Source organism: Cheilinus undulatus, linkage group 21, assembly GCF_018320785.1.
Source record: "Cheilinus undulatus linkage group 21, ASM1832078v1, whole genome shotgun sequence".
In the NCBI taxonomy this organism is placed as follows: Eukaryota; Metazoa; Chordata; class Actinopteri; order Labriformes; family Labridae; genus Cheilinus; species Cheilinus undulatus.
Genome location: NC_054885.1, coordinates 31,835,697 through 31,854,443, shown reverse-complemented (window position 1 = coordinate 31,854,443; position 18,747 = coordinate 31,835,697). Strand labels below are relative to the sequence as shown.

General features: G+C 39.2%; 2 protein-coding genes across 2 annotated transcripts in view; one reads left to right on the top strand and one right to left on the bottom strand.

Moving 5' to 3' along the window:
• The window catches only part of coro7 (coronin 7), a 189,964-nt gene that overhangs the window by 32,967 nt on the left and 138,250 nt on the right, over positions 1–18,747 (bottom strand). The window lies entirely within an intron of this gene.
• The window catches only part of vasnb (vasorin b), a 42,158-nt gene continuing 37,551 nt past the window's right edge, over positions 14,141–18,747 (top strand). Inside the window, exon 1 of the mRNA XM_041816982.1 lies at positions 14,141–14,365. The gene's annotated coding sequence lies outside the window, so the exon portion shown is untranslated. The remainder of the gene's footprint in view (positions 14,366–18,747) is intronic.

The window sequence follows — 18,747 nt, the reverse complement described above, 5'->3', positions numbered from 1 at the left end:
CACTTCTGGATGACCCCAGAGTAACGGGGGATGGGAGGTCACTACACCCCCCACCCCCAAGCCCAACCTTTCCCCTTTGGAGCTCACCCTTCTCCCACTATCAGTCTTATCAGCCTCAGTGATAAGCACAAATCCTTCACTTTTACCGTAAAAAACAACCGACAGCCAGCCAAGACTGCAACAGCTCACTGATGCATGATACCACAGCCGAGACATCCACATGTGCCTAGTCTGAAGCGCTTTAAGGCTAAACAGCTCTGACAATTACAAATCGTACAGTTGCTCAGGGAAGCATGTTCTCAATCAGCTCGGTAATAGAAGTTGGTAAACCGAGGATTGTTTCCATGATGGATTCTTCATCCTTTCAGTAAAACAGTGCACTAATGGCTTGTCCAGCTCTGAGGCATGCGTGGCCCAGCTGTGCAGCCTGTCTCGCTCTCCCTCCTTAATGAGAAGCGCCAGCGTGCACAGAGTCAACGGCGTAGTAAACCTCAAAGTGAACTGAGCTCTGACCTCTCCAGGACTCTGCGAGTGCGCTGTCTCGCCTTCCTCTGCATGCACCAAACTTCTGCAATCATTAAAAGTTCTGGGTACGGATTCTTGAGGTTTGTGTGTTGAGGGTTGTTTCATGTTGTGACACAGCGAGCTCACATGATGCTCTCAGCTTGCTCCTATTAGGGCCAAAAGCCAAAGGGAAACGATAAAAAAAGCCAAAATCATAATAATAATAAAAGCACAAAAACAAAACAATAAAAAAGCGACATACAGGAGCCAGAGACTTTTCAATTTATGACATTCTGTCTGTTTCATAAGACAGCCCGTCTACATTCCTGTTAAACAGTTAGAAAGGGCAAAATGATATTTATGGAGAGCAAGTGGGCTGGAAGATATGGACCAAAAGTCATATCTCTATACTTTTAAACTGAATTGTGATGCATGATACATATCTATGTATTTGTATGTATAGAATTAATAAATATTTGTCACAAATACCAGAATTATAAACTTTTATATCATTCTAGTGAAAATAGAATGATGTTGAAACCTGTTTGATATCAAAGCGACAAAAATAGAGGCTCTAGGGAGGTTCTTAAAATTTGTAGGCAAAGAGCAGCTAAAGTAGGCAAAATGATCGCTCAGGAATGGGCAAAAAGTGCGAAAAACTGGATAAAACAGTAAGAGACATGGATGAAAAGGAGCAAAACTGGATGAAATTGGTAAAAAAAAATAGGCAAAAGGGGCAAAAAGATACAGAGTGGCAAAAATAGGCCAAAATTGCAGAAGGCAGCTAAAGTAGGCAAAATGTTGCAAAAAGTGGTTTAAAAAAAAAGCCAGAAATTGCAAATATGGGCAAAAAAAGGTTAAAAAAAAACTGGTGGAAATTGATGGAAAAAAAGGCAAAAAAAGGCAAAAAAAAAAAAAAAAAGGACTGAAAATGGCAAAAGTGGCAGAAAGCACCCAGAATAGTTAAATGTGGCAAAAATTGTCAAAAAGTGGCAAAAACAGCTAAAGTAGGCAAAAAGATGGCTCAGAAATGGGCAAAAAGTGCAAAAAGTGGTTAAAACAGTAACAGAAATGGGTGAAAAGGAGCAAAACTGGATAAAAGTGGCAAAAAATTGGCAAAAGTGTCAAAAGGGACAAGGAGCAGCAAAAAATAGGCAAAAATTGCAAAAGGCAGCTAAAATAGACAAAATGTTGCAAAAAGTGGTTAAAATATGCCAAAAATTGCAAATATGGGCAAAAAGTAGTTTAAAAAAGTGGGAGAAATTAGTAAAAAAAAAAGGTAAAAATGTGATAAAAGTGGCAAAAATTGATTAAAAGTGACAAAAAGATGTGGCAGTAATGATGGAAAAATGTGGGGAAAGTGGCTTAAAAGTACAACAAATAATTCCACCATCAGAAGCCAATCATAGTTTGACATACTTTTCAGCTCCACAGTGAAGTAACTGTTAGCCAGGATGCTAGCACCAATGCTACTGATCCAACACACATAACATCAATAAATCCAAAATGGGGGAGGGTGATTCTCTGGGTTTTTCAGAGGCCAGCCAATTCTGTTGGCGTGCCTGCATTTTACACCGTGTGACTGTGGCGCATCAGCAAGACCAATTTATGAAAATCTGAACTTTAAACATACTTCCGTTTTCCAAAAATCCATCTATGCATTATTCAGCTAAGCAAATCAGTTTTTTCTGGTTTCCATTTCTGTATAAAATGATCGCCTTACGCAACATCATATTTGAAAATATGTTGATATATCTTAAAAACTTTCCAGCCCTTGTGATTCAGCCTGGGCTCTGACTCCCTCACTCTAAATTTGGGACATTAATCCTTCCGTGAGTCACATTAGAGAGGTAAACAAGGCCATAAACGTGCCCTTGTTTTAATATACAGTATGAAAGGTTCCTCTACGGCAGACAGCTTTATGAGCCACAGATTGGCTGGTAGGTAAAAGCTGGCTAGACGGGACAGGTGGGAAGAGTCAACATTCGTCTTTTATCAGAGCCAGTCTATTTGATGACATCTGACTTCTGCTTTGAACACATTATTACCCTGCTTTTGTCACATCCAGGTTCCCATAGCAGCCGCTAATTATCCATAGATGTTCGCCCTCTCTCTTCCCAGGTTTCATCTGTGCCGCACTCCTTCCCAGGGACGTTCTGAAGAAAGAACACACGGCCGTGTCTCACGGCAGCCCACACATTCTGCCGTCAGAGTGGATTTACGTGTGACGGCAGAGACGTGGTCGTGGACAGAGGGGGATTGCATGCATGTGCATTAAACACATGAACACAGATGCTGATACATATGCAGATATGCAAATAAAGAGCACGGTCTAACCTCTGAAGGACAGAGAAAGGCGAGAGAATAATGAGTCAGGGTTGAGTTGGGACCATGCACGATTATTTCCAGGCTCTCCTAATAGGAGAACAGGACTTTGTGTTTACACTCCCTAATTGTATTTGAAGCTGAGCATTACTGAATATGAATAATGCTGCACATTCCTGCAGCGTTTGTGTTATAAGTCATTTTTTATCCCACCACACATTAACCACAAACTCAGTCACATTCTCTCAAAATCTGAAGTCTATTTAGAGCTCCCAGAATATGAAAAACATCTTTCTAAATTGAGCTCAAAAGTTAATTATTCTGCACCCCACAGAAGCAACTCATCTTCTTCCAAGAAACAGGACCATAGCTTTGTCCCTGGAGGAAAAAAATGCACATTATGACAAATGTTTTAGGGAAAAAGTGGGCAAATTTGGCTGAAGAAAGGGCTTTAAGAAGTGTTTTAAGAAATTTAATTGAGACTTATTCATTTTATGGAGCTATAAAACATGCAGAAATGTCTCAAATGATGGTCTTTGGGTTGTTCTGATGGTTAAAGTCAAAATATGGGGAATAATTAAAAGTTATTTTGTGGTGAACAGTTTACTAAAACATGTTCTGATTCTTTAGACCCTTAGATCTCTCCTTCAGGGACAGTTTTCTTGTCTGCTGTTGACCAGAGTGACCAGGTCCTTGTTTTCCTGTAATTATAAACCCACAGGCATGTTGCCAACAATAAAATACTATCACCTCAAACCAAGACCCATGCTTGTGTTTGTGAACGTATAAAATCATTGATATGTTCGTTTAGTACTGAAATTACATCTGCAACCAGTGCATAGAGCTGTATAATTATCCTTATGTACTGACAATCCTGAGCATGACACAGTCAGCAGAGACTAAACACAGATCGTAAAACTTCAAATATAAACCAACCTAACTGAAGAATGATTTTGTTTTACAAGCCTGATGTTGACACACATTAGAACAACAAATGAAGGACTAAATTTGAGGCCACTATTCGTTTGGTACTAAAATTGTTTGTGATAAAAAATAAAGAGAAAAATACGCTGGACAAAAGCTAGTAAACCATACTTTACTGTTTATTAGGGGTGACCTGGAATAGTCGGCGATTCGATGATTCACTTTGGAGGAGTCTGATTCGACAATGAATGTCGAATCAGACTCCACCCACTGTCCTGTGGTGCTGGGGTTGTTTATCACCTCAGACGGCAAGCACATGGCTAATTATGTATGCACGATGACGTCAAAGCAAGTCTATTTCTCTGCGCAAGCTCATAGTCGCTGGGGACTATGCAGGGAAAGTGGGAAAGTTTGACCAGAGCTTTCTCGTAAAGCAGAATTTTAATCTAAGTGAGGTTTTCCTGGTTAACCAAAGGCTTAATATCATCAGCGGTATGGAGAGATTTTGTGTCATCGCTGCGAGTAATGAAGAGGCTGAAACGAAGGGAACTATGGCTGAGCAGCTGAAACATAGATGCCGCAGCAGAGAGAGAGAGGCATACGCCAGCTAATTAGCATAAGTAGTCTTGGATAAACTGTTAATGAGAGGAGGATTGGACCGAACTTGCTGTGGAGCTTTTGTCTTTTCGGGACTAGTTCAAATAACCCAGGATGGTTGAAAAAGTCCGTCATGTGTCCTTTAGGAGCAAAGTCACGGGGGGAAACTCGAACTCAGTGGATAACTTCACTCATGGTGCAACTAAAATCAACCAGAAACATGAGCTAAAGAACCCTAGCAGGGGCCACTGTAACAGGGAATGTCCACCCCTCATTCTCCTCTAGCGTTGTGGTACTAGAGAACAGTCTTGAGACCAATCTCAAGACCATATTTTGAATGTCTTGGTCTTGTCTCAATCTTGGACTGGAAGAAAGTCTTTGTCTTGTCTTAGTCTCAGTGCACTCTGGTCTCTGGCTAGTCTTTGTCTTGGATAGTGTGGTCTTGAGTACAACACTATCTCCCTCCATGAAACGGTAGTGGGCGGAGCTTAGATCACCTGACTCTTTACAGAGTTGAACTAACGCTGGTGAATCAACACTGTGGTAACACTTTAATTGAAGGGTTATGCATAAGCCTGAGTTGACACTGTCATTTATATGAAGGAGGCTTTATGAACATTTTCAATATTGTCATTAATATTGATATTTATATCACCTTAAATGCTAAGTCGACATAATTTGATCCTTTTTTGCGTCTTTGCACAGTAAGCTAAGGCTGTAGCCAGCTGTCTTAGCCTACAGACTGCAAACAGTAGAGGAGACTGGGGTAAGAGTCAGTTTTTCCAAATGTGGCTCAAAAAAGTACAAGTAACCAAAACTACTCAGTTACAGTAATCTGAATAAATGTAATTAGTTACTTTCTATTCCTGTGTATAGTAAATTCTAGACAATGATAAAGACAGAGGACTGTAATGGACTGAGTTGAGAAAGTAAGTGAACATTAAAGTTTTCTATAAGTTTCATAAATATCACATAGTTGTTCACATCAGACTGTTGTTCTTAACGTTGATTTCTTTTCATAGTGTAAACTGAATAACAGGATTTATGAAGTGTGTCCATCTGGGAAAAGTATTTGTCAGACTGCTTCTGTTGTGAAGCAGTTTGTGTGTTTATATGAATGCGAAGTGTTTGGAATATGCTGTGTCTGTTTGTTAATTGATGCCAGTTTGAATATCATGTCATGCTGTGCCTGTTTTTTGTTGTAGCTATTTGCAACAATCTTCACTGCTAATGCAAAGTGCTTTTCTGCTAATGTACAGTGTTTTTAATATGCATAAGTTTGCTCCTTGCAGTATGTAGTTTACTCATGTCTATTTTGTCATGTTTTATTGCTCTAATTGGCCCATAATGAATGTGAGACAGTTCAGACTAATTTCCCTCTGAGTTATTTTTGTAAGTTCTGCCCTCTCCAGACACCGTCTCTGAGGTGCTGCCAGATGGATATGAAACATATCCAATGCAACTGGATATGAAAAACAGTCCATGTGGCATGTAAGGTTAGGACCTGCTAAAGTCAGAGACTTGTTTTTGCAGGTTTTACCAGATGTGCACACTGCACTCCATTTGCAAATATCTGTCTGTCTATTGATATGTCTGCTTTTATTTAGCATTTTTTTCGACAATGTAAACTTGTAATGTAAACTCTTTCCCATGCCAACGAAGCCCTTTAGAATTTAAAACTGCTGACAGATATTTCTTAGTCATTTTTGGTCAGATGCATTACTGCAGTCTTAAGGGAGTTCTTATTAGATCAAATATCAACTCCAATATTATATCTTAAACTATGTATTCCTACCCAGCTACCACCTCAATCTCAATCAAGGACAAATAATAAATTAAACTTCCAAATGAACAATAAATTACCTTTATAAAGACCGATTGAAGCCCTGACTGAACCATGTCATATCTTTAAATTTGGTCCAATTGTAAGAAAGGTGTCAGTTAACATCCTGAGTAGTGCTGATGTACCCTTTGGGAAGGCACCATGCTCCTTTGTGAGCAGGAACAACTGTGCTACTTGTGCTTTCTTTAGAAAGGGAAATAAAATTTGAAATTATTTCGTCTCTAACTTGAAATCTTTAAACTGCAACATCTGCTGAAAACAACCAAATTCACTCTCATATATTTATTCAGCTCTGCAGGCTATTCCAATGTGCAGTAGCTGAAAATTTGACATGTAATTTTTTAAAAGTGCCAAACAAAAAATAATTCATAAACTCAATCTGCATTCAAATGATGCTTCCAAGATCCGTAAAGGGCTGAAAATGATGACCAGTAAGAGATGTAATTTAGAAGAGATGACATAAAATTGAAGCAGCCAGAAGTAAATTGGAGTCTGCTGGTTGATGACATACAAAGTATGACTTTGCACCCTTACATAACAAATCTCTATAGGCACAGAATAAAACAAGCAGTGAGAGAGAGAGCATAAAAAGAGCTGAATTATGAAGAGGTAGTAGTTTGTGTGGCTTTCTGCCCTTAGCTTTGAACCATTAGCAGTCTGTGGTAGCCTCAGACTTTACTGGTTCCCCTGGGCAGCGTTAGGAGCAGGCTGCGTGCCGCCTTGCCATCTTTTCCTCAACCACGGTGACAGGAGCCCGACGTGCTGACGGCACACGATGTAATGCTTTAATAGCCACTCGATCGTGGTTTAAAACACTGAGTGAGCTCTTTCATGTACAAACATGTGGAACAAACCATGGTAGGGCTTTCCTGTCATGGTCATTTTACTGCAGAATGAAGCCGCCAGAAGTTAAATTTGATAAGGAAAAATGTAACAAAGTACATTGTGTTTACTGGATAACTGAATAAAGTGTTCTTTCTGCTGTGTTTGTTGGCTGTGATGACTTCAGTCATTTTAATCAGATCTGTGAAATCTGAAATGTGCTTTTTTGCTGAAAAAGGATTTAAGATGGAGGAAACAATTCATGATTATACTTGAAAGTTACATACTATTTTATTAGGTACACATGCTCAACTGCTCTTTAACATAAGTGTTTCATCAGCCAATCAAAAGGCAGCAATCTCCATTTATGCAGGTAGACAGAGTAAGATAATCAGAAGTTAAAGCCAAGCATGAGAGGGAGAAGAACGGTGATTTAAGTAACTTTGAGCATTACATATTTCTGATGATAAAAATAAATTTATTTGGAATAAACTGAAATAATGATTTTTTTAAATCATCCATCATCACATCATTTAGAAATCAACATAGTTTAACTGCTTACATGTGCTAAAAAAATAATCAGATTATTTAGTTTAAAATAAAATTATATTAAAACAACATCAAACTAATGTTGCAAAGGGGAAATTTTATCAAAGACACATAAAAAATATTCATGCATTTTATTTGTTATGCTATGATTATTTTTTATCCTATCCTTTATTCTTTATTCATTTTTATTGGTTGTTTGCTGATGATGTCACATTTCAGTGGAGAACTAGATGGGGGACAGGAAGTGATTTCTGCATACAAAGGAGCTACCAGCATCTAGAGATGTTTGATACCATTTTTTCCTTCCCGATATTGATTCCAAAACCATCGGCCGATATCAAGTACCGATCTGATACCAGTGTGAACTTTCTGGACTGAGTGTGCAGACTTGCAAATTATTTTAGACCTATATTTGACTCAGAACATGGCTCAACAAATAGAGTCAGAATGTACAGCATCTCTATGACCCTAAAGCTGTTTTTCTGCTGATGATTGACTTTTACTGCTAAATATTAAAATAACAATAATACAGGAGGTTCAAAAGTCATTTAACTTTAACTTCAGAAAAAACTGTCACACAGCCACCATTCTTTGCTGCTGTAGTGGGTCCTTTGATTCTTCTTTGCTGCTCTAAAAACGGTACCTCGTGTACGCAGTATTTCCCGGGAGCAAAGAAGAATTCATAGCGCTAATATTTAGCATGGCTAAACAAAGCAAAATATAAAGTTAAACTAAATGGTAACAGATCCATGCATAAACTCGTTAACTTGCAGGTATCAGTACCTGCAGTTTAAGCAGTATCAGATGTATTCCCTGGTATCAGAATCGGAACAACCGTTTTGTGCTGTTTACAGCTGTGTCAACTGTTCAAATTGTGAAAAAAATCTATCATAAGCTTCTTTTCTGTCTCAAAAGTAGAGACACAGACATAAAGTTAACAAAGCCCATGGCAGGCACGGATTAAAAACCTCTGTCATGGTCCGTTTGCAGTCCAGATTTTGCTTGTGTTTCCACAGCCAGTGTCTGCCCAGCCTTGCTGGCTGTGATGGGAAATCTGACTCTTCGGTGCTCTATAGCCTGTTGTGCTAGCTGTGCATAAGTTGAGTCTTAACTTATGGCATAGAGTCCTGCCAAACCCAATGTTGAATCAGTTCAGTTATAACTTTAGTTATGTCTTGTTTGGTTGCACCATGGGGACAAAAGATTGATCTTAACTAGTAGATCTTCACGTCCTGCCAACCGAAAAATTGTTGCAGATACGTTTTCACTTAATTTCCCCAATCAATGAAAGCATTTTAAGCCAGTGTTTGTTACAGTTCTGCCTCTCGTGAGTAATTGTCATTAAACAGGCTAATAGTTAGACTATCACCACAGACAGTAGGCATGCATCTGGTGCAACCTTGAAACAAGTCATGAAACTGCTTCATCATGTTTGTTTCCTGATGTTTTGAATGTGTCATGCAGGAAACATGTATAAAGCTGCATTGTTGTGATGTATGGATGTCTTTCTGCATCGTGTCTCTCCTCCTAAAAAGGTGCCCCCCCCCCCCATGCTTTAGGTGCATGAGTGCACAACCAGCTCCAGAAGATTAGGGGCAGCCTGCCTGAAATTTTCTGGATATTTCCAGGAGTGCATGACTGAAAAGGGCTTCAGATATTTCTGAGTATCTGGCTTTCAAACACCGATCGAGCTCCAGCAGAAAAATAACAGACAGTTGCCAGTTTCCAGTTTGGGTCCTTGGGCACCTGAGCTCTGGAGACACCCGTCCTCCTCTTCATCCAAGGCACACAAGCTAACTGTCTAAGATAAATAACTGCTGCTTAGTTATACCTGCTGAAGCTCAGCCCTGGTGCAGCGGTTTGGACGCAGAAGATGAAGTTTATTTGGGTAGAGAGTGAGGAGGTAGATTAGGAGTGAAACTGAGATATATTAGAGCACAAGTACTGATTTTGTGAGCCTCATACACGTGGGATAAAGTGCTACAGGCTCAGATTTATATCTCTTACTTCTTTTTTTATTTCTCCACTACATGTAAAACTGAGGAGCCACATCTGGACCCTGTGGGACATGCGTGAAATCTTTTCTCTATTCCTGCAATTTACTGTAATGCCTTGCAGATGGTACTGTGCCTGTGTAAGCGTGTTACATGTTACTCCTACAGTAGGAGAGCATGCAGGGGACAGGCAGACTGTGTGGAGACTGTGCAAAAATCTTACCATGGCTCAATGAGAAGAACTTTAGTGACCATTTTTGGGGCGATCCTGAAAGTGAAGGTCATTTTAGGGGACTATGCCCCCTGGGTGACTGTAAATGCAGCCTGTTTTCATTTATGTCTTACAACTTATTCATGTCAACAAGTGGAGAGAACAGAAGCTCTGCAGGTCAGACTGAGCAGCGTACAGAGTTCTGGTTGATTCTGTGACATGTGGCTAAAAGTAAACATCCAAGGTGACACAGTTCCTGAGAGCTATCGCCTTACTGTACCTTGTTTGGAACCAGACTCTGACGTTGAAACAGGCTGCCAGCTGCCAACGGGTAGTTTGTCACTTATGTTAGGAAGCATTCAATAGCTTTCTCAGCTGGAGGATGGCTCTGTGAATGAGGCGACCATATGTGAAAATAAACACAGCATGTATGAGGTATGAAGCAAGGAGACTTTTTCTTATATGCACTGGTGTTGTAGAAGGGGAGGAATGGGTTAGACTACACAGTAGGGCTGGGCAATTAATTGCAAATTAGATTAAATCACAAAATGGCCTGCTGCAATTTTCAACTCGCAGACAGTGAAATATTTCTTTAACCTGAAATTTGTGTCTAAATACCAGTTTAAAACATTTTTTTTTACAGCAGAGACGTTATGCATTATATATTATGCAATCATTCTTGTGGCATATTTTTAGAATAGTGTGCAAAAAATCCTACTTTCTCTATTTTTGTTTGTTTTTCTTGTTATATGAAAATTTTATTAAGATTATCATTCCCTCTTATACAAAAGTTCATATCCAATTTGCAAAATGAGTCAAAATCATCACAATCAGATATTTTTTTCAAAATTGTCCAGCCCCAGTTTAATCTAATATTGGGATGGTTATAGGATAGAATGAATTATTTCTTGTTTTTGTGTGAAAATACATGAGATGAGGAACTTCAGACATCATCACATATTAAATTGCAATGTTGGGGAAAAAAAATCACAATTATATTATTTTCCCAAATTGTTCAGCCCTACTACACAGCAAGATAATCAGTGTTAACTCAACTCCCATAGTGTTAATTTCAGCACTTTTCCAAGTTTATATAATTCCTACAGGTTCAGAGTTACATTACAACTTTGGAAAGTGTTTCAATTTTAATTCTCTTGTTTTATTCATTTTTTAACACTTACGGTGTTGTTCCTTTTACATATTTTAATAGCAATTTTAAACACAATATTATATGTATATAAATATGGCATGGTCAGGCCTCTTATGGCAAGGATGGAGCAAAGAGGCAGATGCAGAGCTAGAAAACACCCTGAGTTGACAATCTGCACCCCACCCTTTATTATCTCCTTCCACAGGCAGGATGTGACAAACATAGTGGATAACTTCACTCATGGTGCAGAAGCTTCCAACATCAATAAAACAATAAGAAACATTAGCAAAGGAATCACTACACTGAATACTGTACAACACGCAACATCTAAATCAGTGCTCCCAACAGCTTTGGGTTCCACTGTTGGGCCCTCAAGCAACTGAAGATGGGCTGCGAAAAGGTCATTTACATGACCTAAAATTTATAGAAATCAAAATTATCATAATAGATTTGATTACATTATCAGTTTAGATCTCAGACATAAGAAAGCAGAGTCAGAAATTTTCACTCTTCTCCTTTTAATCATTTATTTTTTCTGGTGTATATGACTGGTGTCATGGTTTAACTGGTGTTGGATTAACTGGTAACACCATTAACATTCTACTATGCCACGCGTCCTGATTTTAAAGACCCTGTAGAGTGAAATCCACTTTTTGTCTCAACACTCTAGATATGTTGGGATATGGTTGCTGTAAACATGTAAGAGCACTGAGATCTACATGTGACTGAATTCTGGATTTAGACTGTAAGAAGGTTTTTCACCTCTTTCCTGGCTTGGTTTCATGTGGGCGGGGCCAATATGTGGGCTCATGATGTCACGAGCCCACAGTGGCAAATGACCCTGCCCCTCTAACACTAACCTATAAAATCACAGAGCAGTTCATCTCAGTACAGTCTGTTGTTAGCTGATGTCACTGCCTTTACTGAAAAATAGACTTTGTCTCTTCTTCTAAGGTCAACAAAAGGTCAAGAGGCAGGCTAATGGCCTGAGTGCTTTCCTCAGTTCAGACTGTCGCATTCTTTTAATTTGAGAGGATCGTATTTCTCCTGAGCAGAGGTGTCAAGTAACAAAGTACAAATACTTCGTTACCTTTCTTAAGTAGCCTATTTTTTACTTCTACTCCTTATCTGTACTTTCTACTCCTTACATTTTAAAAATAGTCTCGTTACTGCTATTTCATTTCAGTTTGTTTTCATTCCAGTTTGTCATCATCCAAAAAAACAGAAAAAACCCCCAAAAACCTATCTAGATAAATCACGCCATCCAGATAGAGTGAATTTGATTGTGGTTGGATGAGAAGTATAAATATAATACCAGTCCAACACCCTATTGGTTTGTATGTGATCCATCACACCTGTGCATGACACAAATCACGTCACACTCCAGCAAGGAAATAGCAGATGTATGTAGTCTAGTATGAAGATGTCCGTGACAGAGACTCAAGAGAACTCGAGCGAAATGTCCCACAGGACCAGTGATGAGGTCGGTAGTACACATATATGGTTCTTGAATGTGTTTGCATTGTACTAAAATCCGTTCATTTTTAATGGGCATAAATGCAGCTGAAACAGGTGCATCTCAAACTTTTCAGCATTAACATGTTAATATAACATTATAGTCATTATGGCCTCCAGAAAAATGTTCTTTTGGGGAGGTGGGGTAGTGCACTATAGGCCCCTGTGGCGCGGCCTAAGCTTTTGTCCTTACTGGCATTTTTTCCCCCTTACATTACTTTTACTTTTATACTTTAAGTAGTTTTGAAACCAGTACTTTTACACTTTTACTTGAGTAAAAAGCTTGAGTTGATACTTCAACTTCTACAAAAGTCTTTTTAAACCCTAGTATCTATACTTCTACCTGAGTAATGAATGTCAATACTTTTGACACCTCTGCTCCTGAGTGGGCGGGGCTTCAGCTCATTCACGGACACGCCCACACCATCCTGAAACAGATTTTATGTCTCATTTTTCACGATTTTGAAGCTCAAGTTCATAAACATAGAGATGTTTAAGTTGACTGAAATTTCATTTAGAGGACACTGACCTGTCATACAGCGAATCTAAATACAGATTCATTTCCCCTTTACAAGGTCTTTAAGAATTTATCAGAGACATTAATGCTACTGGGGAAGGGTTTGCAGGGCACTAAAGTCAGTTTTGGAGATAATATTGGATATAAAATTGAAGTGTTTTTTTAGTCATCTACTCAAAGCACTTTTACACCACAGGCCACACCTCCCTATTCACACCATTCACACACTCTGCATGGCGAGGTTGCTATGGAGAATTGGCCATCAAAGGGATGAGCTGGGAAGACATCTGGAGATGGGGCATGTGCCCGGCACAGGCCTGGGTGATGGCCATTAGGTGGCCAAAGAGTAGAGGAAAAAGGTTGATGTGGCGTTGTGCCAAACCAGCATACGCCCCCACTGGTCCACTGTCTTTGATCAGTCATGTTTTCCCCTATCTTAGGCACAAAGTGCACATTTTCCTTCATCTACTGAATTTTAGGGGTTGAAAGTTTTTAGAAAGAGGTGTTGTTGGGTGCTTTGGCTAAACCTGCTGAGATCCACTACTTTATATAATCCATACAGGGGATCTGGAATCCTTGCATTGCTCCTGCTTACATGCCAATGATCAGATTGGATTCATTAACATATTCTATATGAACTTACATCAATCATGAAAATAACTTTTTCAAATTTATTTATTTTACTGTGAATAGTGTAACACAAAGTTTAACTGGACCATGCATTTAATATGTTTTGATTTGGAGTCTGTATGTTAGGTTTACCTTTGCTGTTGCATGGCACCAAATAAATAGAAACAGTAACTGACTGATTGACTAGAGTGTGATGAAGCTTGTCTGACTTAAAGCTTATTATCAGTGTTTTAAATAGTACTGAAGACGTTTTTTTCTAAAGCAGAAGCAAAGTAAGGTGCTAATGAAGCAGAACAGATTTCAATCAAACGCCATTATTTAGAATTGAGCGGTCATGTTTCATTAAAACAGGTCGTGCAGGTCAGCTTTAAGACTCCGTGAGCTGAGGAGGAGACTGGAATTTCTCTCTGCACTTTCAGTAAGGTGAGTTTTTCGCTGCTCTCCGGTCTGCAGGCGCGCGCCTGCTGCGGTGCGCCTCTCCTCTCCTCGCCCCTCCCATCCCTCCGCTTACACTCTCTGTGCTCACCAATAAAGCGCTTTTTGTCCAGGGAGTCGGCACTTGAGCACATTCCTTGACGTGGAGGTCGGTGTAGCTCTCCAAGGATTTGATGAAGAGCGTTTGATACAAGTTTAATAAGTTCGCTGAAACTTTTTTTTTTTTTTTTGACGGAGGGAGCGCACACGCGGAAAACTACGAGGAGTGGAGTTATATCGGAGAACTGCTCCGCTTGGACAGAGACATAAGCGCGACTGCGCTCACCATTTCACTTCTTCACACGTACGGGTAAGACTTTCCTGCTTTTTATAAGAAAACAAGGATGACTTTTACACTTTTTCAGGCTGTGGCGCTCTGTAGGAGCAGTGCGTAAAGACGCATCAACAGCTCTGCTGACAGACGCGCTGACACCACCGTGAAGGAGGAACTTTTGGAACATTTTAGAATAAAAAATGCACACTTATCTTTATTTTCAGAACAACATTCAATTAATGCATCAAATTTGTGTGCCTGCTGAATAAAATCCTTGAAAGCAGCGGTTCTTTCAGAATTCTATTCGCCAAAACCAAAAACTTTCTGCTCTGCAAAATAAACACTCTTTTAATGCATAAACAAGGAGGATATAAACGCATAAATACTCCTTAAACTGCATAGCAGTTGTAGGTGTTTGTCGTAGGAGTAAGAAGTAAACATGAAAGCTTATTGGATGTAACAGGTTTCATTGGCACCGTGGTCGCTCCTAACGCTCCTTCAGCGAGCCATGACAGTAAAACAGCTCATCTGTAGCAGGGAAAAGCGTAAAATGCGGAGCAGAGGGAGCCGTGGAGGCGGTAATGAGGCGGCCTGGTGTTGGACCGCAGGACGCCGTGCAGCGCGCCGCGCCGAGTGTCTAGACCGCATCGAGCCTCGGTCACCGCAGAGCACAGGACAGCTGATTTAGGAGCCACACAGGGGACCGTCCCACAACTAGAGAGTTCAACAGGAGGCACGGGGGCACTGGAGTCAGGCAATAACCAGATTATCTCGTTTGTATCATATTTGGAGATAAAGAGGAGAGGGATGCTGTCCATAAAGATCAGCCGTTTGAAGATTACAGCTGAGAAGGTTTGGGGAGGATGAGTTTAATTTCAAGCATGGCCATAAATGATGGGATGACTTAATGTGGTTCCATGTTGGCTGACACCCAAAATAAATCAGGAGGAATTCAACCGGCTACCAAATAATGTATACAACCCAATTACTCAGCCTTGTCAGCATTAGGGATGGAGATAAACCTGGTTTCAGAGCTGATCAATTCTGCTTATGAGGCTCTTATAACATGACTTTACATATCAAATCAAGTCCAAAATGAAGTTTTCATAAAACTAAACAGTGAGCCAGAGTGGACTGATCTCATCAGTACTGTAAGCCCAAATGCAGCTCCTTCTGTTGGCTGGAAAAAGCTGAAAAACGTTCAGACGACTTGTGCTGCTGCTGCGTCTCGATCATACTCCTCAGCTCAAACACCTCACAGTAAAAGCACCCAAACTTCGAGCAAGTCCTGCTAGTTAAAAATGGCTGTTAAGTGTTGAAATCTGTGTTGAAACTGTTTAAAAAAACTATTCTTAGGTAATTAAACAAGGAAAAATACGATTACATTATGATGTGTTTAGCTACGATGACTATTAGGCAACATGACATCATCACAAACCTTTCTAAAGGGCTTTAAGGTTATGGTGACAAATTTATTCAAATTTGGCAACCCAAGAAAAATCTCCAACGACCCAACTGTGGGACTCGACCCAGACTTTGGGAATGAGTACCATAGAGTGTAAGGAATGATGATGGATAACCTCCACTAAAATATAAGTTTGTATGGCCAATATTGACAGCTGATAGCGGCTTTCTATGGCCAAAATATCAGCTGTACATTTTTGCAGAATTGTTTACATATGTGCCGATACCAATATCATACCGATATTATCGTGCATCTTTTGTTTTTGTGATAATAAATGTGAATTTATTTAATCTAATGGCCTTAAAAGGTGATCATCAACTGGTGGCCCAGGGGCCATATCAGGCCTCTTAAGCTCCCCATGTGGCTCCTAAAAGATGATTTGATTCAGAGAATACGAGTAGAAAATAGATGTTGTGGTTTTTAGGGTGTCTTTTGTCTTTGAATCCATACAGCCATGAAATAAACTCACAAAACGATCAAGACTGCAGCAGTTTTATCAGGAATTATCATTTTTTACAGAAATCAACCTGCCAGCTTTTTTTTAAGTGTACAGTGTATGATGCATGATAAATATGAACTTAAATCTGCAGTTTTCAGTGTCAACTTCTCACTTCAGGCTCCTGGAGAGTGTGCATGACATCAAAACATAAAAGTATCAAACCTAGTGATGGTTAACATGGCAGTCCTACAAATATAGAGATAGAATATTATGATGGGTCTAGGCAATAGAGACTGATCTCTGTTAATGCTTAAAAACTAATACTAATACATGTTAATATGTTATTTGGACCAATATACATATATATTTCTGAATATAGGTCTAACCTGAGAGCAGGCAACATTTAACCATAAACTGTAAACCTAGTTTTCATCAGTAATGAGTTATGGGAGGAAAAAAACTTGATGATAAATCACTATGAAATTTAAAAATTTCAAAATGAGAAGTTTAAAGGCTCAAAATCTGAAATGAAAAGTCTAAATTATTAGTTCAAAAGGTCAAAACATTAAATGAACAGTCAATATGTTTTTAAAAGTCAAATATATGAGGTAGAAAGTTGAAATCATGAGTCTTAAAGGTCAAAATATGAGATTAATAGTCAAAATTATAAGTTAAGACAAATTCTAGCTAATGACCCCTGGCCTAAAACAACTTTTGCAGATAATCTTCACGATTAAAATTATGGGAGTTTCATTAAAAAAATGGACAGTGTTTGCTGACCTGGGGTTGCTATGATCATACATAAACCAAAATAATTCACAGTTTCCGCTGACTTTGACTCTAAAGCAAGGTGTAGCTTTGTCTAAAGGATATGTATTGACTGTCATTCACCAAAAGAAGGGTAAAAAAATGTGTTAATAGTGGAATAAAGTTGGCTATAAAGCTTTAACACAGAAGAGGCTGATATATTTGACGTGTGCTTTATAAAGAGGTAAACCTGGCAGGGACAACAGGAGGGATTATTTGCTGCAGAATGATAAGGTTTGGTTGTGGTTGCTCTTCTTATTATGACTACTGTTAAAATAATACATCAGAGCTTTTTACAGTCCAACGACAGGAAATAGTCTCATGTAATAAAATAAATTGACTTTTTAAAAAATAAATCTGGTGGAAATGATGCAACAGAAGACGACGCTTTGTGCAATCATATTTTAAAAATAGTAAAAGCAGAAAAGGTCAGATTGGACCCACAAGTACAGCAAATGCATGGTCCAAACAAAGAAAACACCAGCATTGAAAAATAGATGTACCAGTTCTGCTAAAAACACAGCTCATATATCTAATATATGACGTATGTTTACAACGTTTCTATGATAAAGTTGGTGAAAAGGACTGGAAATGCTGCTACCAGTGTCAGTTATAGTGATAATTATAGCAGAAAATACTATGTTAAAGATTCCACAAGCCTCCATACTTGATTGAGCTATGGGCTTTCAATCCAAATCCAGATTTAATTTAGTTTAAAAGTTTGATATTTTCCTGAAGGTGCAGCGTGACTTGACTTAATCAAAGACTACATGAGATGTAAGTAAAAAGGTACACACTAAAATTAGGGAGACATCACTTTCCTTTGACATGCGAGCAGCAGAGCATTGAGAGATGAGGTCAAATTCCTGAAAGATTAAATCTGTGAGTGAGTGACCTGCTGCTGCAATAAACTAACATCCAATAAAGTGGCATGGCTCAACACGCTCAGAGCTACTAAAACGTAAAGACAGAGAGAATATATTACAGCATCTTAGCTTTTAATATCCCACTGATGTAAATGTTGATCCTCTGAGAGAGACAGGAGAAATACTGTATTTTTATGTGTCTGCACTGTTTTAAATGGTTTATAACTGCTGAAATAACCCAGTTCTAATGCTTTTCTTAAGAATGCATCAGTGATAGCTTTATGATTGATAAAGATGACTGGAAGCTATAGAATCACCCTCCACCTGGTTTCAAAGTTCCACATATACCCTCCGCCTGAGATGCTTAGTTCATATAAGAACAGTCTTCTGACCACAATCCTTCCAGCTTTCAGCCAGATTAGAATCTTTAACACGGCCCCTGCAAACAGGCACAGAAAGTCGCCCTAATCTCTCCTGGGGGCAAAACAGGCGGTGTAAACTGCTTCAATAGCCCCGCTATTAACCCCTACACCGGTGTTCCGCTAGTTTCCTCTCCATGTGTTTCCTCAAAAGCCGTCATTATGCTAAAAGAGACGCTACTGTGTCACTGACGGTGCATAATGGCTGTAATTGGTTTGTATTAGACTAGCAGACACAGGAGGCCAATTATTCGTTACTAATGTGGACAACTTTTCAGCTGCACAGACTGCTACACTTACAGTAGGAGAGAGAGCGAGAGCTTTGCAACAAAGAGAGCATTCTGCTGTCAGTCCATGCACAGCTAGTGGTGGGTTTGAACAGCTACTGATGATGCTGAAAGAAAAGAACTATTAGAGAAGGT